At 36.9% G+C, this 19,294-nt stretch overlaps 1 protein-coding gene across 2 annotated transcripts in view; it reads left to right on the forward strand.

Moving 5' to 3' along the window:
* Window positions 1–11,291: 11,291 nt before the first annotated feature.
* Window positions 11,292–19,294, forward strand: part of MYH10 (myosin heavy chain 10) — a 227,432-nt gene continuing 219,429 nt past the window's right edge. For both annotated transcript variants that reach the window (XM_051995701.1, XM_051995702.1), the window contains exon 1: window positions 11,292–11,539. The gene's annotated coding sequence lies outside the window, so the exon portion shown is untranslated. The remainder of the gene's footprint in view (window positions 11,540–19,294) is intronic.

A 19,294-nucleotide genomic window follows, 5' to 3' on the forward strand; every position in this document is an offset into this window, starting at 1 on the left:
TGTTTGTTTTTTTGTATTTTTGCTGAGGCAATTGGGGTTAAGTGCCTTGCCCAGGGTCACATAGCTAGGAAGTGTTAAGTATCTGAGGCCATATTTGAACTCAGGTCCTCCTGATTTCAAGGCTGGTGCTCTATCAACTGCATTACCTAGCAATTTCAATGAAATGATGAGGTAGAGCTGGAGTGTAAAACAAGTGAAAGTTTGTTGAGGATAGGGGAGACATAGGCATGTTTGTAGGCAATAAGGAAAGAGGTAATAAAGATTAAAAATAAGCCATAACGTGGGGAGATAGATGGGCAATCTGGGAGAGGAAATGGGATGTTAATGAATAGATTGGGCAGATAGAAGAATTAGCCATGATAAGTAGTAGAGCCACTTTATCAGGTGAAAAGGAGTAAAAGAAGAGTTAGTGGCAGATATGAATAATATTAGATAAGAAAGAGAGAATGAGAAAGGATGAGAAATGTAGTGTGCTTTTTAGAGCCCCCAAATTGGGCTGCTAAAATATACTATGCTTTCTAGGGCCCCCATACTGGGGTGCCAAAATATACCATCTGGACTAGCTCTCTGGAGAATCTCTGGACTAGCCTGAATACTTGGTCTTAATGGAGGAGTAAAGAAAGCAGGAGACTCACAAGGTTGGTCAAAGATAGAGTCCCTTTATTTCAGTTAATACACTGAGCATGTGCTAACTATAGTAGAATTACATCACTACAGCACACTGTGCAAATATTCACTATAAGCGCCCTGCTATTGGTATATAAATGCCTCTTTACTGTAAGTATCCCTACCTTCAAGTAGAGCATAAGTAGTTTCACTCTCCTTGACTTCTGAGGAAATGTGAGACCACTAAAGGGATATGGGTAGTGGAACTAGACATTGTCAGCAGGTTCCCTCTCACCTGAAGAGTTCCCTGACTATCTGCAGCCCTCTACAGAGAAAAGGAACTCCCAATGAATGGCCTTATTTTTTTTTTTTTTCTGTAAAATAGGAAGCAATGTTCTCAGCTGAGAGAATAGGAAAAAGGTAGTCATAAGAGAGTTAAGAAGGGATGAAATTCTTTGGAAGAGGCACTGTGAAGAGTAGGATCATCAAATAGAGAACACAGGCCTCATTTCTTTAATGAATCCCTTACCAAGGCTCAAATTCTTATGACTCTAAAACAGAGAGGATCTGAGGGTCATGCAAGACTAATTTAAGTAAGGTGTATCAGTAGGTTTTGATATTTGGCTTTGGGATTGAAAAGAACAGACCTAATCTAGGCCTAGCTGTGGCTATGATCTATCAGAGCAGCTTCTAGCCATTATACTCTTTCAAACACCAGGAAGATAGGTACTCCTTAACCAGGGAAAATTAGATCCAGCAGAGATGCTGCCATATTCAGAAAGGAGCAGGCCAATTGAGAGTATTAAAAAGACATCACCCTACATTATCAGAAATGAGCTGAACAATCACATTGTATGTATTATTCATATTCATGTTAACTATTCATTCATGATGTCTATATTTGTGGAAGAATATACCTCTTTAAACTATAGGGAGAATGTATGACAAATCAACTTTCGATGCTATTTCACTAAATGCTCAATCTCCTTGTATTGAGAAGGTGCCATCATCTATCTGAAAAAATGGCAGATGTAGGATCTCCTTTTACCATTCTCAGAGCACCCATTTGTACCTACATATAAGTATTTGCTCTGATGGTGACTATCACAGCAATCTCCCACTCAAATTTCATCAGCTAAACTATTCACTCCAGTAAAGTTATATGACTATATAGCTGGCTACATAAAAATAAGTTCTTAACCATGGTTGTGCAGTCATTTTTTAGTCATAATTCTTCATGATCCCATTTGGGTTTTTTTTGGACAAAGATGCTGGAGTGGTTTGTTATTTTCTTCTCCAGATCATTTTACAGATGTAGAAACTGAAGCAAATAGTAGAAGAGAAGAAGAAAAAGAAAGAAAGAAGAAATGGAGTCTTCTTGATTCCAGGCCCAGCACTCTATCTACTATGCCACTTAGCTTGAATAGTCTCAGTACCATTAGCTAACCCTCAGTCTTCAGTGCACAGTCCTTAAAAAATGAGAACTCTCTCTCTAATTGCTGAATATGCTGAGCAATGCAGAATCCTATGGAACACCCATGGTTAGTGAGCATGATCTAGATGAAGTAAAGATTAAGAAGGATTAGTCCTTTAGGTAGGAGAAGAACAGGAAGAAAGGAATGTCATGAAACCCTAAAGAGTATAAAGGAGAAGCAGATGACTGACAGTATCAAAGGCCAGGTCAAGAAAGAAGAGGATTGAGAAAATGTCTTTAACTTTGTCAATTAGAAGATTAATAATTTGAGAGAGACCATTTTTTGAATGCTTCTTTGAATGTTACAGTTAAAAAAAGAGAGAAAAGAAAGTAGAAGCATCTATTCTAAACAGTCTAAATTAAGGAATTTAGCCATAAAATGGAGGATAGATATAGGATAATAGCTAACAGGAATGAATGGATCAAGTAAATTTGTTTTTTCTTTTTTTCTTAGAATAGGGAAGACATGGGCAATGGAGAACCAACCAGTAGACAGTGAGAGATTGAAGATAAATTAGAGGATGGGGATGATTAAGAGAAAATAATCTGTGGAGAAGATGGGACATACTTATATATGTGAATGGGTTTGTTTTGGTAAGGAGAAAGGCCACCTCCATGTGAGACAGAGGTGAAATAGAAGGCATCTGAGTCAAGTGAGATGAGGAAGAAGGGAGAAAAGGGAGCTCTTGGCAAATGTAGACAGAGAGGGAGTCATGGGAGGTTTGTGGTTTGGAAGTTTCTGTGGTGAATGAAATAATGATTCCCTCTCCAAGAGGATGAAGAAAAAAAGAAACAGGAGGAGAAGGATGAGGCAGATTTGGAATGAAATAAGACCCTAATAAGTTTAATAGTTCTACCTCTTACATGTCAAACTCAGTGACTCTGGATTGGGTTTCTGGCAGTACTGAAAAATTCTAGGATATTTTGTCTAGCTGTGTCCCATGTCTGGAATGTTCTCTCCTCATCTTTACCTATTGGAATCCTGCTTCATTAAATTCCAACTAAAATCTCATCTTCTATATGAAGCCTTTCCCAATTCTTCTTCATCCTGCATATAGCTTGTGTATACATATTTATTTGCTTGTAATTTTTCTCATTAGCCTGTGAGATCTTTGAGGACAGAGACTATCCCTAGCATCAAGTAGTGCTTAATAAATGTTTCTGGAGGAGTCAATATTTTGGAGAGCTAACATTTTTGTTCAGTTCACCTAAAAAACCTCTTCTACAAGAATCTAAAAAACATGCTATAATGGATTCTGATTAAGAAAGTCAAGAAAAAGTCACAATGAGACATTTTTTTCGAGCCCAGAACAATTAAGAATATATCAAAAAAGGTCCTCAGACACTGGAGAGAGAGTTGGCCAGAAGTATAGTGAAGTAGTGGGGGAACCAGGGGCAACACTAAAGGCAGCACTGGGAAGCATTCCACCATCCAAGTATAATAACACATCTAAAACCAAACTCTACAACTAGAAGCTCTGGGACTGAAAAAGATCATCAATTAATAAATATTTATTGGGCACCAATTATATATGAGCATTATGCTAAGGTCTGGGGAAACAAAAACAAGCAAAAGATAGTTCCAGCTTTCAAATAACTCATAGTTTAATGAGATGACATGCAAACAAATATATGCAAAGCAAACTCTATACAAGATAAATAGGAATTAATCAAGAGAGGTAGGAACTACAAGAGTCACTGGATCAGAATATGTGTTAAGGAGTAAAATGTAAGAATCTTGGAAAGATAGAAGGGGCTAGATTATAAAGAATTTTGAATGTGAAAAGAGCCTTTTGTATTTGATCTTGGAGCAATAGGAAGCCATTGGAATTTACAAGCAGGGAAGTAATATAGATATAGGCTAAAGTAAAATCACTTTGGTGACTGAATGGAGGATAGAACAGAGCAAGATAATTGTATAAATATGTATGCATATATTGGATTTAACATTTATTTCTACGATGTTTAACATATATTGGATTACTTGCCATTTAGGGAAGGGGTTGGGGAAAGGGAGGGAAAATTGGAACACAAGGTTTTGCAAGGGTTAGTGTTGAAAAATTATCCATGCATATGTTTTGAAAATAAAAAGCTTCAATTGAACCAGCTACACCCAGTGAAAGAACTCTGGGAGATGATTATGAACCACTACATAGAATTCCCAATCCCTCTATTTTTGTCTGCCTGCATTTTTGATTTCCTTCACAGGCTAATTGTACACTATTTCAAAGTCCAATTCTTTTTATACAGCAAAATAACCGTATGGACATGTATATATATATAATTTAACTTATACTCTAACATATTTAATATGTATTGGTCAACCTGCCATCTGGGAGAAGGGGTGGGGAGGAGGGGAAAAATTGGAACAAAAGATTTTGCAATCGTTAATACTGAAAAATTACCCATGCATGTATCTTATAAATAAAAAGCTATAATAAAAAAATGAAAAAGCTTTAATTAAAAAAATGTTTACATCCCTATATGGGAAGATGATATGTTTAACTCTTGGGTGTGGTGTTTTTCTTCTTTAATATAATAAAAGATGATGATTCTCTCTGGGAGAAAGCAGGTTTCTCAGGGAGGTTTTCTGGAGGCAACCTTAGTTTCAGTTAAGAGTAAATAATCACCCAAAAAGCAGCCAGGTGATAAAAGTTCAGATCTTTTATTGCCTCCAATATAGCCCAGTTAGCTTAGAGGCCTATCTCTCTGCTTGGTTCTAAGAGCTCTTGCAGCTTTGTCCTTTGCCTCTGCTCCCTTCAGCCTCCAGCCAGCACCAAGTTGAATCTGTCTTGCCTCCAAAGAGCTCTTGCAGCTTTGTCCTTTGCTTTTGCCTCTGCCTCCAGCCAGCACTAAGGTAAAAGTTGTAAGGAATCTTTCTTGCCTCCAAGAGAGGGCTTCTGGCTCTCCCAGAGTGCTCTGTTTCTGACCCAGAGTGCTCCTCTCCAATATAATTCAGCTGAACTCTCTTCTGCCACCAGCCAGCCAAGTGGAAAATGGAATGAATCTCCCTCCGAGAGCCTCTGTCTGTTTCTTATATATGAGAGAGAGGAATTGTGGGATATCAGAGAGAGGGATTATGGGTTTTCTCCCATAGTGCTCTCTGGCCCTAAGAGCTTCAAGGGAGGTGTGAATTCACAAAGTTACACAGTTAACTTTGTGAATCTCCCATACTTGTGAACTCCAATGAGAAAAGGTGTAAACACAAGCATTATATCAATTAGTTCTACTTAGTACCTTGTTTCAGGTTCTGGCCCAAAACATCTCAACCTAATGACTTAACAGTTTGTAAAGATTCCAACACTTGAGAACTGTATCTTTGTTAGGAATATACTTAGAGGGTGTAGGTATAATTTGACTTTATTGTGATGATATAAAAAAGAAACTAGAGATGGAAAAAGGATTATACTGGAAGAAGAGAAAATGAGAGATAAAAGGGGGTAAATTACATCACATGAAGAGGCAGGTTTCAGTTGAGGGAAAGAAGAGAGAGAGAGAGATGAGCATTTTATGAACCTTAATTCATCAGATTTGGCTCAAAGAGAGAACATCAGACACATGCAATTTGACAGAGATTTAGTTAGTTCCAACAGGAAAATAGAAGGGGAAAGGGAGAAGGAAGCTAATAAAAGGGAGAACAGGAGTAGAAGGGAAAAGGGTAAGAAAGGGGAAGGGCTGTAAAAAAGGCAGGCAGATTGAGGGAGAAGCTGGCCAAAAGCAGAACAATGGGGAAGAGGGAAAAGGAGAAAAAAAGAAAAGTATAAATTAAGAAAAGTAAGATGGCAATAAGAAAAATAAGAATAAAATTCTAAAATATAGAATTACTCATTTTAACTGTGAATGTGAATGGGATGAACTTTTCCATAAAAAGGAAGCAAATAGTAGATTGGATAAAAACCCCAAATCTTACAATATGTTGTTTACAAGAAACACATGTAAAGCAGAGAGATACATATGAAGGTAAAAGGCTGGAGCAGAATCTATTATGCTTCAGCTGAAGTAAAAACATAAAAAAAGCAAGGGTAGCAATCCTGATCTTAGATCAAGCAAAAGCAAAAATAGATCTCATTAAAAGAGATAAGGAAGAAAGTTACATTTTATTAAAGGGTACCATAGATAATGAAGTAATATCAATATTAAATATTTATGCACCAAGTGGTATAGCATCCAAATTATTAGAGGAGAAGTTGAGAGGTACAAGAAGAAATAAACAGCAAAACTATACTAGTGGGAGATCTCAACCACAAAATAACAGAAAGAAGTTAAGGAAGTAAATATAATTTTAAGAAAAGTTGGGGACAAAAAGGAATATCCTTTTTTCTTGATGGTACTTGTAGCCTACACAAAAACTGACCATGTATTAGGGCATAAAAACTTCAAACTCAAATGCAGAAAGGCAGAAATAATAAATGTACTTTTTCAAATCATGATGCAAGAAAAATTATATATAATAAAAGGCCATGGAAAAACTGACCAAAAATTAATTGGAAACTAAATAATCTAATCCTAAAGAATGAATGGGTGAAACAACAAATCATAGACACAATTAATAATTTCATCCAAGAGAATGACAATGAGACAATATATCAAAATCTATGGGATGCAACCAAAGTAGTTCTTAGAGGAAATTTTATGTCTCTAGAAGCTTACCTGAATAAAATAGAAAAAAGAAGATCAATAAATTGGGCATGCAACTAAGAAAGCTTCTGATAAAGGATGAACAAGAAGAGTATCAGAAGATAAAATAAAATATTTAAATAACCCCATTTAGAAAAAAAAAAGTAATTGAACATGCCATCAATGAACTTCCTAAAAAACAAAACAAAACAAAACAAAACCCTGACATCTCCAGGGCAGATGAATTTACCAGTGAATTCTACCAAACACTGAGAGATCAATTAATTCCAATAACATATAAACTATTTGGAAAAATAGGTGACAAATTCTTTTTATGACATAAATATAGTGATGATACCTAAATCAGGAGAAGCCCAACAGAGAAATTAGAAGCCAATTCCCTAATGAATATTGATAAAAAAAATTTTAAGTAAAAAATTAGCAAAGAGGTTACAGCAATTTATCACTAGAATAATACATTATGTTCAAGATGAATTTTTAACAGGAATGAAGGACAGATTCAATATTAGAAAACTACCAGTGTTATTGACCATATCAATAATAAAACCAAATAAAATCATATGATTATCTCAAAAGAGGCAGAAAAATCTTTGACAAAATACAGCACCTGTGACTTTTAAAAACACTAAAGAGCATAGGAATAAATGAAATTTTCTTTAAAATAATAAATTCTGCCAGCATTATAAGAAATGGGGACAAGTGATAAAACTTTCCAATAAGATCAGTAGTGAAGCAAGGATGCCTGTTATTATCAACTATTCAAGATAATACTAGAAATGTTAGCTTTAGCAATAAAAGGAGAAAAAGGAATTGAATCAGAATAGGCAATGAAAAAACAAAATTATCACTCTTTACAGATGATGTGAAAGTATACTTAGAGAATCCTAGAAAATCAATGAAAAAATTTCTAAAAATAATGAAAAACTTTAGCAAAGTTGCAGTATATAATCTACATAAATTATAGGCATTTCTATATGTTACTAACAAAGTCCAAGAGCAAGAGATAGAAAGAAAAATTCCATTTAAAATAACAGTGGACAATATAAAATAATTGGGATTCTATCTGCCAAACCAAGCATAGGAGTTATTATGTGTGTGTGTGTGTGTGTGTGTGTGTGTGTGTGTGTGTATAATTGTAATATAGAAGGTATATGTAATACATATAACAATAATAAATAATATACTTATATACTAACATATACTATATAGTTATATATAAATATAGTTACAAAACACTTTTTATACAAATAAAGTCAGACCTATTTACACAGAAAAATATCAATTGCTTATGGGTAGGCAGCAAAAATGACAATTCTATCTAAATTAATCTATTTATTCAGTGTCATACCAATCAAACTACAAAAATTATTTTATAGAAAAATACTAAAAAATTCATCTGGAAGAATAAAAGTAAAGAATATCAAGCGAAGTAATGAAAAAAAAATATTAAAAAGGTAGCCTCACTATACTAGATCTAAAACTATATTATAAAGTAGCAATCATTAGTGACATTTGGTACTGGCTAAGAAATAGAGTTGTGTATCAGTAGGATAGATTAGGTACACAAGACACAATTGTCAATGAGTAGAATACTATTTGAAAAACCCAAAGATTCCAGTGTTTGTCTAATAGCTTGACAAAAACTGCTGGAAAAACTGGAAAATAGTGTGGTAAAAACTAGGCTTTGACCAAGATCTCACATCCTATACCAACATAAGGTTGAAATGGGCACATAATTTAGACATAAGGCTTGATATCATAAACAAATTAGGAGAGCAAGAGATGTTTACCTGTCAGATTAATGGAGAAGATGTCTTTATGACCAAACACAAGATAAAAGGAAAAGACTGAAGAAGAAAAGTCATTGAGCTTCAGTCTAGGATATTTTATCACCCAAATACATACATACACACACACATCTATATGACTTATTTGAAAGCTCTCACACTGTCCACTAGTCCAAATAATTGGAAATTTTTTTTTAACATTCCTTATATATTCAATGTTAATTAACGTTGTAATAATATTTCAAACCAATTCAAATATTTCAACACCATATTACATTTTCTTTCAATTTTACTTACAATGAAATTACTTGAAACTTAAAATAATTTGTAAAAGCTTCAAAAATAATCACCTAATACTTTCTGTAATAAAAAAGTGCTCCAGCTTCTTTGAGTTATAGCTAGGGATTCATTCAAGTAAGCAAGAAATATGGTTGCAAGAAAAGTGTTCAGAATATGGCTAAACATGGCTGTCCTAAAACAGAATAATACAATTAGTATGAAAACCGGCCCAAATAAATAAAAGGATGATTCAAAGCCACAACAATGATTTTAAATAATTCAAAAGATAATCAAAACATTAAAATAAAAACTGTTTAGATTGTTCAACCTCCTCACACCTTGTAATTTAGACTGAACATCTGCTATAATTTTAGAGGATGAATTTTTATAGAAGTCTGCTCAGTTTTTTTTTAAGTCAAAAATGGATAAATAATTATTTTTCCCCATTTTTTATTGAAGCTTTTTTATTTTCAAAACATATGCAAAGATAATTTTTCAACATTTCCTTAAAAAACCTTGTGTTTCAATTTTCCCTCTTTCTCCCTCTCCCTCTTTTACATGGCAAGTAATTCAATATATGTTAAATAATTATAAATGTTAATATATTAAATAAAAATAAGTTTCTTTTCAGATTTCAAAAAACAATAAGTAAATGAAATATATTTGGAGGTAAAAGTCTTATATGAAGGTGAGTAACCTTGGCTGCAGCATATGGTGCAAGATAGGGAACCAGGGGAGATGAATTTGCAGAAGCAGCTGAGGCCAGAGGCTCATTGAAAGTCTTCTTTATAGAAGGGGGAATCTGAACTAAACTACTCAAATGGCATCTTCCAAGATGAACTCTTACAGCTTTATATCTACGATATATTTCTTTTAACTTTTTAAAAGAAATATTTTTGTGGATCACAGGTTCATGACATTCCGGATGAGGATCAGGAACATGATATTAACAAATGACAATAGTCTTAAGTGTTTTAGAGCTATAATTATTTTGATCCTGGTTGTTGTTTGTCCATTCTGGAAGAGAACCATGACATCAGGATACCAAGACTTAAAGGTGAATTAGATTTAAGTGAGGGGACAAGCTTGTGATGTAAGTAGTAGAGTTTATATTATTCACATTTTATTGCGAAGGAAACAGAAGTTAGGGAAGTTGAACTATTTTTTCGAGATCACAAAGATGCTATTAGGAGCATAAGCTGGATTTAAAAGTAGATCTAATTCCATGTTCTTTCCAGCACCAGGTGCCTCCCGGTTAAAATCATAATTATAAACTTATTAAAATTAGAATGAACAATCCTTTTTTTTTTTTTTTTTTTTTCCCAGAGGAAACTGAGACCCCGAAAGGGAGAGTAATTTGCCCAAGGTCACGTAGCAAATGATTGATTTGGAATGCCAATGGCACTTCCTTTCAGTTTTATCTTGATCTGAAGCGCTTTGTTCTTTCCACCCCACGAGATCAGACCAGGGATGGAAGATGCAGAAACCTTCAAACCCAGGACCAGGTGTGCAATTAATTCTAGTCTGGGAATTCCATAGACAAGGCCCACAGAAAGTCAAGGAAACTGTTTTAGCAATCCTGCAATTTATCTTTATCGCTGTGTTTTATGATTATATGCATCTCTGGGATTGATTATGATGAGACCGGGGACCAAAGTGTTGTTTTTTTGTTTTTTTTTCTCCCACTCTGTCTTTCGTACCTCTCAACCTCTTTCGTACCATACATTAGAATGGACATTCCCGTTTGGGAGGTTCCTTTTTGTAAAACAATAAGACACTAGAAAAGCAAACCCATCTGCTCTGCAGTACTTGACTCCTCTGGTCAAAAATCGGTCTTGTACAGGCTGGGCTGGCTGCAAACTGGGTGAGGACTTGCCCTTCCTTCCTTCCTTCATTGCAGGTGAGATGCGGGACCGTAGGCCCCTCCCCATTCCGCCCGCAGCCCTAGAGCCAAGGTCGTAGAGCCACGCGCCCTATTAATGTGGGAGGTGTCTTCAGGAAGAACTGCGGGATATCCAAGTGGAAGGGCCAGGAACGCTCGAATCCAAGGAGGGACAAGGTTGGAATGAGCTAGCACCAAGTTTGAGGTGGGGGATAGGGGACGGAAGCTAGACAACAATTTTGAGGGGGCGGGAGAGAATGGGACAGAGGGCTGCTGCCTGAGCTTCTCTGAGCTCCAGTTGCTGGGAGAGACCGATTGGCCTTCTCGAACTGGATGAATCGCGGCCACATGCCTGAAGCTCAAAGTCAGCACCAGGCAGAGCAAAGGCGCGCCGCAGCCTCCGAGTCCCGGATCACCGCGGGGACTGCGCACCATGCAGCCGCGCACCTCCTAAACCCGAGGTGTGTCCCGAATGCCCACCGCCGGCAAGGTTGAGCTCTTAGGCAGCTGCTACACCGGCTTCTCCTCCTTGGGAACGAGTGACTGACACTGCGTGAAGCCCGTGAGGTGAGGGCGCCGGTTGCTAGGGCGTTGAATGCGAGCCAATGAATATTATTTGTGATGGGGGGGGGGGGGGTGAACCGGAGGTAGGACCGCTTCTCGGGATTGCCAACGTCTAGCCTCGGAGTTGGACGCTCCAACGGACCCGCGGTGATGGGCGTGGGACTGGCCCAATGAGGGTGGGCGTGGGAGGGGCGGCGCGGCGCAGCAGTGCTAAAGGAGCCCGGCGGAGGCGGCGGTGGGTTTTCGTCTGAGGAGCCGGATCTGTGGTCGCTGCTAGGTACTTGCGGTCGCCATCATCTCCACTTCAAGGTGAGGTGGTGAGGCAGCCAGCCCTGTAGCTCTTCTCCATCACTGCACTGACGGGGCCCGGTGGGCCGGAGTGTAGGAGGCTAGCTGGGCCCGGCAGGTATCAGGGCTTGCTTGGGGCGGGGGTCTTCTGTGTCTGGGCGGAAGGAGAGAGACTTAAATTTAGCTATGAAGGGAAGAGGCAGAGAAGGTGAGGGGAGGGGTCGCGGGCTTGCGCGCTCGCTCTGGGATGACCGTAGGGCAGGGGCCCTCGCGGGGAGGGGAAGTTGAAGGGGTACAGTCCTGTAGTGGGGGGCGGGGGTGGAACTTGTATTGGGAGAAGGGGCTCCCTAGAAGAAGATAGTGTATAAGTCTCCCGCTCTCTAAAGGGTCCCTAGGAGGTTCTGGTACACTCCCGGTTGCATGTGGGGGTATTGCTTATGGGAACCCCTGAAGGGTGGGGAGGTGCTCTTTGCAGGGCGGACAAAAGGACGGGGGCCTCTGGTATGTAGTGTAGGGTCTTTGGAGGGAAGCGCGTGCTTTCGGGAGGGGACTACCAAGGAATGATGGCAGAGTCTAAGGAGGAAAACCTGGATGCCTGCGGATCCCTGTCCTGGAGGGCTCCGGGGAGGCGTATAATCCTGGAGGGATTGGGAGGATCCCGGGAGGAAGGGGTTCTGGGTAGGACTGAGAGGGTTGGGGAAGGCGGTGGCTGAGAAGAATGGGGCAATGCTGGGTGGGCTGGGCTCGGCTGCGGGCTCATGTTGGGGGAATACATTGTGGGGGGGACTCAAGATTAGACTGGAACGGGGTGGGGGGAGGGACAGAATCATGCAGGCTGGGAAAGTGCGAATACCAGGTGCGGGAAGACGTGTATATGCCGTGGAAGAGAGCGAAGGGTTGATCTTCGAGAAGTAGGGCTGTAAGTGTATTAAATGGGGAGGAGTTAAGGTGGAATGTGAAGGAAGAAGGCAGGGTTGGGGGCTACGTTTGTGCCTTGGGAAGGACCTTGCGGAGGCGGGAAAATGTGGCTCGCTTGGGAGGGAACGGGGCGGGGGGAAACGACTACCAAATGGAAAGGGGCTGGCTGCTCCTGGAGGCCTGATGGGAGGGAGAGAGAGAAAAAGAAAGGGAGGGTCGGTCTGTCTATTAGATCTCTTTTCTATTGTGTGAATGGCCAAGAGTCTGATCTCTGCCTTCTCCGATTGAGCGGCTACCCTGAGCTCCCCATTCTCTTTCCTCCTACTCTTTGATTAGCAACACCCTCCTTTATCTCTCCCCCCCACCCCCCCCATACCAGTCAAATCATGGGTCGGAGGCTGCTTGAAACGGATTCGATTGTGGAAGCTTTTGGACAAGCTCTTTCCCTATGTATGGAAAAGTCCCCTGGGACTGTTTTGGAGCATAATACCCCAAAAAAGGGTGAGGGCATTGAGGAGGCTTGGTGTGGGTATCAAGGTCTCTAGTAATCACTGTTATTTCTTTCAGGCTCTGCAGCTCCCTGCAGGATCACTGCGGTTGATTTTTTTTGGGGGGAGGGGAGGGAACAGCAGCGGTGGGTGGAGGTAGGGACTACACAAGAAACAAAGACTTCTTTGCAGTTTTAACTGAATAATAAAATACCAAATATACTATTGTGCTTTGCTAAGATTTTGATTTTTGATTATGAATCTGAGAATTGTCTGCATTATTTGGATTATTTTGATGCCATCTCATTTCAAAAAAACTTGTAATTAGATTCTAAGTATCCTCCTTTTGAGACCAAAAGGTCTCAAATATGCTTTTGATATTTAAGTATCTCTTGGCCTAGAAAAGTGGCCATTTTATGCATTTTATCTCTGTATCTTGAAGTCTGTTACTTCTCGAGAAGACTTGAAGTGAACTGACCCGTGAAAACAGTACTTTTGGGGGGAGGATTCTTTGGGAAATTATTTTAGTAAAGCCTAACTGGGACGACAGTAGAGAAAAATTGGAAGAGAGGTTTGGATGGAGTATAAAGGAATATAGAACTTTGGCTTATATATGGATAGAGAGAGAAAGATATAAAATAAAAATTACTTAGTGTAGTGTTCTAACTTAAAATTTTATTATTATGTAGATTTCAACTGATGATGGTGATTTTCATTACAGATTACTTTTTTTCTTTGCCAGTTTGGACAAATTTCACTAACAATTTTAAGAAAATAGGAAGTCTTAACCAATATGTACTGAATATTAACATCTTATCAATTTATAGATTGATCATTTGTCATACTAAGGCAAATAATTTCTTTAGTTAATTTGCTGAAGAAAGATTGGCTAGCAAATGCATAAATGGAAAAAGAGTCAAAATGATTCTCAAGCTTTTGTAATAATGGGAAGAAAATGTGCTGGATTCATGAGTTGATTTCGTAAATAGTAGAACAATTTATTTCAAGGCACCATATTAGATAGCATGGGGGATACCAAAATACTTAAGAGTTTGCTTCATAAGTGGTTGAGACTACCTAGTAAGGAAGATGAATAACACAAATACCCATAATTGAGATTTCTGTTTTATTTAAGGCTTAGTGGGTTTCTTTTTGAAGATCACTGGAAGTAGCAGAGGCTGGATGAGCACATTGGCTATGTTATAATGGGGTACTCCTTTCAGGTATGAGTTGGATTAAGTAGTTGGTGAGGTACCTATCCTCTGACTCTGAAATTTTGTGGTTCAGTGTCTGGTTCTGTGAATTGTATTCAAATATTCTCAGAGGGTTCTTATATGTTGTTATTTCCTTGAAACAGTTATATGAAGTAGGTAGTACATATATTATTTCTATTTTACAGATGGGTAAACTTCGCTATAAAATTAGTGCCGCTTTGAATCCCATACACAGTGTATTTTATATATTACTCCATGCTGGGTTACTGATAGCTAGATTTATGTAGGCATACATGGAAAAGAGTTCTAAAACTAGCAGGTTTTATACTTATGTATGGTTTTTCAGAAGTAGGAAGTGAATTTTTAAAAGTATTATTTGTGCAGGAATTTCTATTTTTTTTTAAACTAAATTAAACTATTATTGCTTGGCTATCCTTACTGCCTCTTGTCTCTCCCTGCCTTTGCCTTTTTTAAATTAAGAAAACTTTTAAAAATAGGTCACAATCCATTCTTTATGTGCTACTTGAATAAGCTGATATTGCCAACTCTCTATATAACCCCTTTACCCAAAAACTTAATCCATTTCTAGATTTATGAATTTATTTCACAGCTATTTTGAACATTTATTATGAGCAAAGCACTATGTGCAAAGTACCATGGCAGATATAAATAACAAAACTATGCTTAAGAACTATTTAGTTAAAAAACTTAGTTACACTTTGGGATCTATGTTTGTTCTCATTTTGTCTTAACATTTTTATCAGTGGCTTGGATAAAGACATAGATTGCATTCTCATTAAATTTATCCCCTTAGAATATTTTGTCATTTAAGCTCCAACATAACTACATTTTTCTGTGTTCTCTTTCTGTCTTCTCTCATTTATACTCAATAATGACCTCCTGGAGTAGATTTCCTCCTGCTTTTCTACCTGAAGTCCTTTCTCTTCAAAGAATGGATGTTTGAAATGATTTGTCTGCACATATGCTTCACTCATTCAGCAAATACTTATTGAGCACAGGTGTGATTGGAGTTTAAAATTTTTTTGGTTTCACCTTAAAATAAAGATGGAAGGGGATTTCTTTCACACCTAATTTTCTAGCCATTTTTGTTTTTCTCCTGTGTTTAGAAACTCCATTTTCTAAATTATTATTAAAAAAAAAAAAAAAAAAAAAAAAAACCAAATACACAAAAACCCAGCTTGATTGCCAAACTCCAAACCTTTTCTTAATCATCAGACTTTACTGTGTTAAGACACAACTCTGCAAGTTTTTTCATCTTTTTTACCAATATTTTGTTCTTTGCTCTTTTGACACTTTGTTCCTTCACAAACTCTTCTACTTTATCTTTAATGGGGTCTCTCATCTCTAACTTCCAACTTCTTTCTCCATTAAAATATTGAAATCTTTCTATTGAAAAAAATTTTTTTAAATGACAACCATCTCTCATTGATAGAATCTAAAAAGGAACATATCTTAAGTCTTGAACTTAAGTCCCTTCCTCCTGACTTATTTTACAAATACTAAGTTATATTTTATCAGCTTTTATGGAATTGTACTAATGATAGGTTCTTTCAAAATCTTTTTAGCCCTGCCCCCAAGTACATGCCTTGCTAAATAGGGATATGCATCCTCTGCTGAAGACGCATACAAAGAGGCTATTTCCCTTTTGCTTTTTTGCAATTTCAGCTTGTTACATGTGCCATGGTTACATTTTTTAAAAAGAACCTTTTTCTTCCCTTCTCTTCCCTCATCTTCTCTAGAACCTTCAATTATTCTATTACCTAAAAAATTGCAAATATCTTGGGATGGCATTTGAGAACCTTCAATCTGTGACCAATTTATTTCCTAACTATATTTCTCATTATTCTCCTACATGTTACCTTACACTGTCAAAGTAGGCTACTCTTTGTACCTTGAATATACCTTGTGTTTTGTGTCAGTTTTTTTTTTTTTTTTTAAACATCAGGGTTTTTTTCTGTGAGTCTTATCCTCTCATTATGTGGTCAAAGTATTTAAGATTCCACTTCAGTATTTGATTTTGCAATGAGTGTTCTGAATTTATTCTCTTAAGTTTTGAGTTACTTGATCTCTTGCTCTTCAAGGGACTCTCAAGTCTTTTCCAGCACCACAGTTTTGTTATCAGTTCACTGATGATCAGCTTTCCTTATAGCTTTCAGAGCCATACATTGCTACTGGAAAAGATATAGCTTTGAGTCTTTGGACCTTTGTTAGCAAAGTGATGTTTGTTTCTTTTTAGGATGCTGTCCAGATTTACTGTAGCTTTCCTTTCAAGGAGCAGGCATACTGATTTTATGGCTGCAATCTCCATCTTTGAGCCTAATAATATAAATTCTGACACTGCTTCCATTTCTTCTTCCTCTGTTTGCCAGGAAATGATGGGATCTTAGTTTTTTGATGTTAAGCTTCAAGCCAGTTTTTACACTTTCCCTTTTAACCCTCTTCAAGAAGCTTCTTAATTATTCATTTTCTGTCATTGTCTGCATATCTGAGATTATTGATATTTACCCTGAGCAACTTTTTATTCTGGCTTTTGATTCCTCTAGCCTGGCATTTCTCCATAATGTATTCTGCATATAAGTTAAATTAAGAGACAATATACATCCTTTTCCAGTTTTGTTCCATATTTGGTTCTATCTTCTTCTTGACACATATAGTTTCCTCAAGAGACAAGTAAGATGATTTTCCATTTCTTTGAGGACTTTGTCACATTTTATTGTGAACTGTGGTTCACTGTGGTAAACTGTCGTCACAGAGTTTAATGCAGTCAATGAAGCAGAAATAGATGTTTTTTTCTGAAACTCCCTTGCTTTCTTCATGATCCAGTGAAACTTGGCAATTTGGTTTCTAGTTCCACTGCCTTTTTCCATTGTCTAGTTCCAGCCTGCTCTTCTGGTAATTTTCTTACTGAAGCCTAGCTTGTAGAATCTTAATTATAACCTTGCTAATATGTGAAATGGAGACAGTTGTTTAGTAATTTAAACATTCCTTGGCGTTGCCCTTCTTTAGGTTTGGAACAACTGATCTTTTCCAAACCTGTGGCCACTGTTGTGTTTTCCAAATTTGCTGGCATATTGAAGTGCAGTATTTTAACAGCATCATCTTTTATGACTTTAAATAACTCAGCTGGAATTCTTTTGTTTGTGCTAACCTTATTGTTAGCATTGCTTCCTAAGGTCCCTTTGATTCATTCTCTAGGATGTTTCCTTCTAGATCAGTAACCACACCATTGTAGCTATTGGTGATGTTAAGGTTCTTTCTCACATGGTTCTTTATGTTCTTGCCATCTCTTTTAAATCTCTACCATTTTAATCTTTTATTATGCCAATTTTTACAGGATTCTTGTGGTATCTGATTTTCCTCCTCCCCATTTCTTCATTTTTTTTCTTCAAAATAGTATTTTTTCCAATCAAAATCAATTTTTAACATTGATTTTTAATGTAAAATTTTGAATTCCAAATTTTCTCCCTTCCCTAAGATAGTAAGCAATTTGATATTTTTTATATATCTGCAATCATGTAAACTATATTTCCATATTACTCATGTTGTGAAAGAAAAAAAAATAAAAGGGGAAAAAACAAGCAAAAAAAAGAATGAAACTAATATTCCATCTGCATTCAGACACCATCAGTTCTTTGGATGTGGATATTTTCTATCCTGAGTCTTTTGGATTTGGATCATCATACTGTTGAGAAAGAGCCAAGTCAGTCATAGTTGATAATTGCACAGTGGTGGTGTTTTTACTGTGTACAGCATTCTCCTGGCATGTTCATTTCACTTTTCATTAGTCCAAGTTTTTCTCAATTTTTCCTATTCATAATTTCTTATAGAACAATAACATTCTACATTCATCTACCACAACTTTTTAGTTAGCAGTTCCCCAATTGATGGGCCACCATAAAAAGAGTTTCTATAAATATTTTTGTATACATAAATCCCTTTCCCCTTTTTTATGATTTCTTTGGGAAACAGACCCATAGTAGTGTGGCTGGTCAATGTGTATGTACAGTTTGATTGTCCTTTAAGCATATATTTCTAATTTTCTTTAAGTGATCTTGTTTTTCCCATTTTTATAGGTTTCTTCTAATACTTTGCATTTCTCATGTAAGAAAACCTTATTGGCTATTCCTTTGAACTTCTGCCTTTATTTGAATATATCTTTACTTTTCTCCTTTCTTCCTTTCTTCAGTTATTTGTCAAACAGCCATTTTGCTTTCTTGTTCTTTTTCTTTGGAATTTTTTTTCTTTCTGCTTCCTATATAATATTTGTGAATCACAGTTGTAATTCAGGAACTCTAGCAGATCTAATCCCTCAAATCTATTCATCATTTCTATTACATATTCGTAAGGAATGTTATTTAGGTCATGCTTATACTGTCTGCTGGTTTTTCAATTTGAGTCTGAATTTTGCAGTAAGAAGCCTATGCTTTTGAGCCATAGTCAACTCCAGGTGTTTTAACTGACTACGTAGGGTTTTTTCCTACCTTTGATTGTAATGTATATAATCTGATTTCTTATATTGACCCATGGTGATACCCAATATAGAGTCATTTTTTGGGTTGTTGTAAAAAAATTTGCTATGTCCAACAAGTTATCTTGAAAAACAATTTTAATTTCTGCCCTGCTTAATTTTGTATTCCAGGGCCAAATTTGCGTGTTATTTCAATTATTTTTTTCCTATTTTAGCATTTCAATCTTCTATGATGAATGTGCCCTTTTTTTTTTGCAGGAGAGGGTGTTATATTTCTAGAAGATGTTGTTTGTAGAACTAATCAACTTTGTTCTCCTTGGTGTTAGTGGTTGGAGGATAGATTTGTGATATTAAACAATTTGCCTTGGATTCAAATGGATAATGTCTTTTTTGAAATTATATATCCATACTGCTTTTCTTATCTTTTTATTGACAATGAGGATAACTCTATTTCTTCTATGGGATTCTTGTCCACAGTGGTATACATAATGATCACCTGAAATAAATGTACCCATTCCCATCCATTTAAGTTCTCTGTGACTAAAAATATGATATTTAATCTTTTCATCTTATGTGACCACATTCAGTTTACTTAATTCATAGATTTTACATTTCAGGTTCCTATGTCATCAGACTTTTCTTTCATCACCAGATATATATACAGCTA

This window comes from Antechinus flavipes, chromosome 4, assembly GCF_016432865.1.
Source record: "Antechinus flavipes isolate AdamAnt ecotype Samford, QLD, Australia chromosome 4, AdamAnt_v2, whole genome shotgun sequence".
Lineage (NCBI taxonomy): Eukaryota > Metazoa > Chordata > Mammalia > Dasyuromorphia > Dasyuridae > Antechinus > Antechinus flavipes.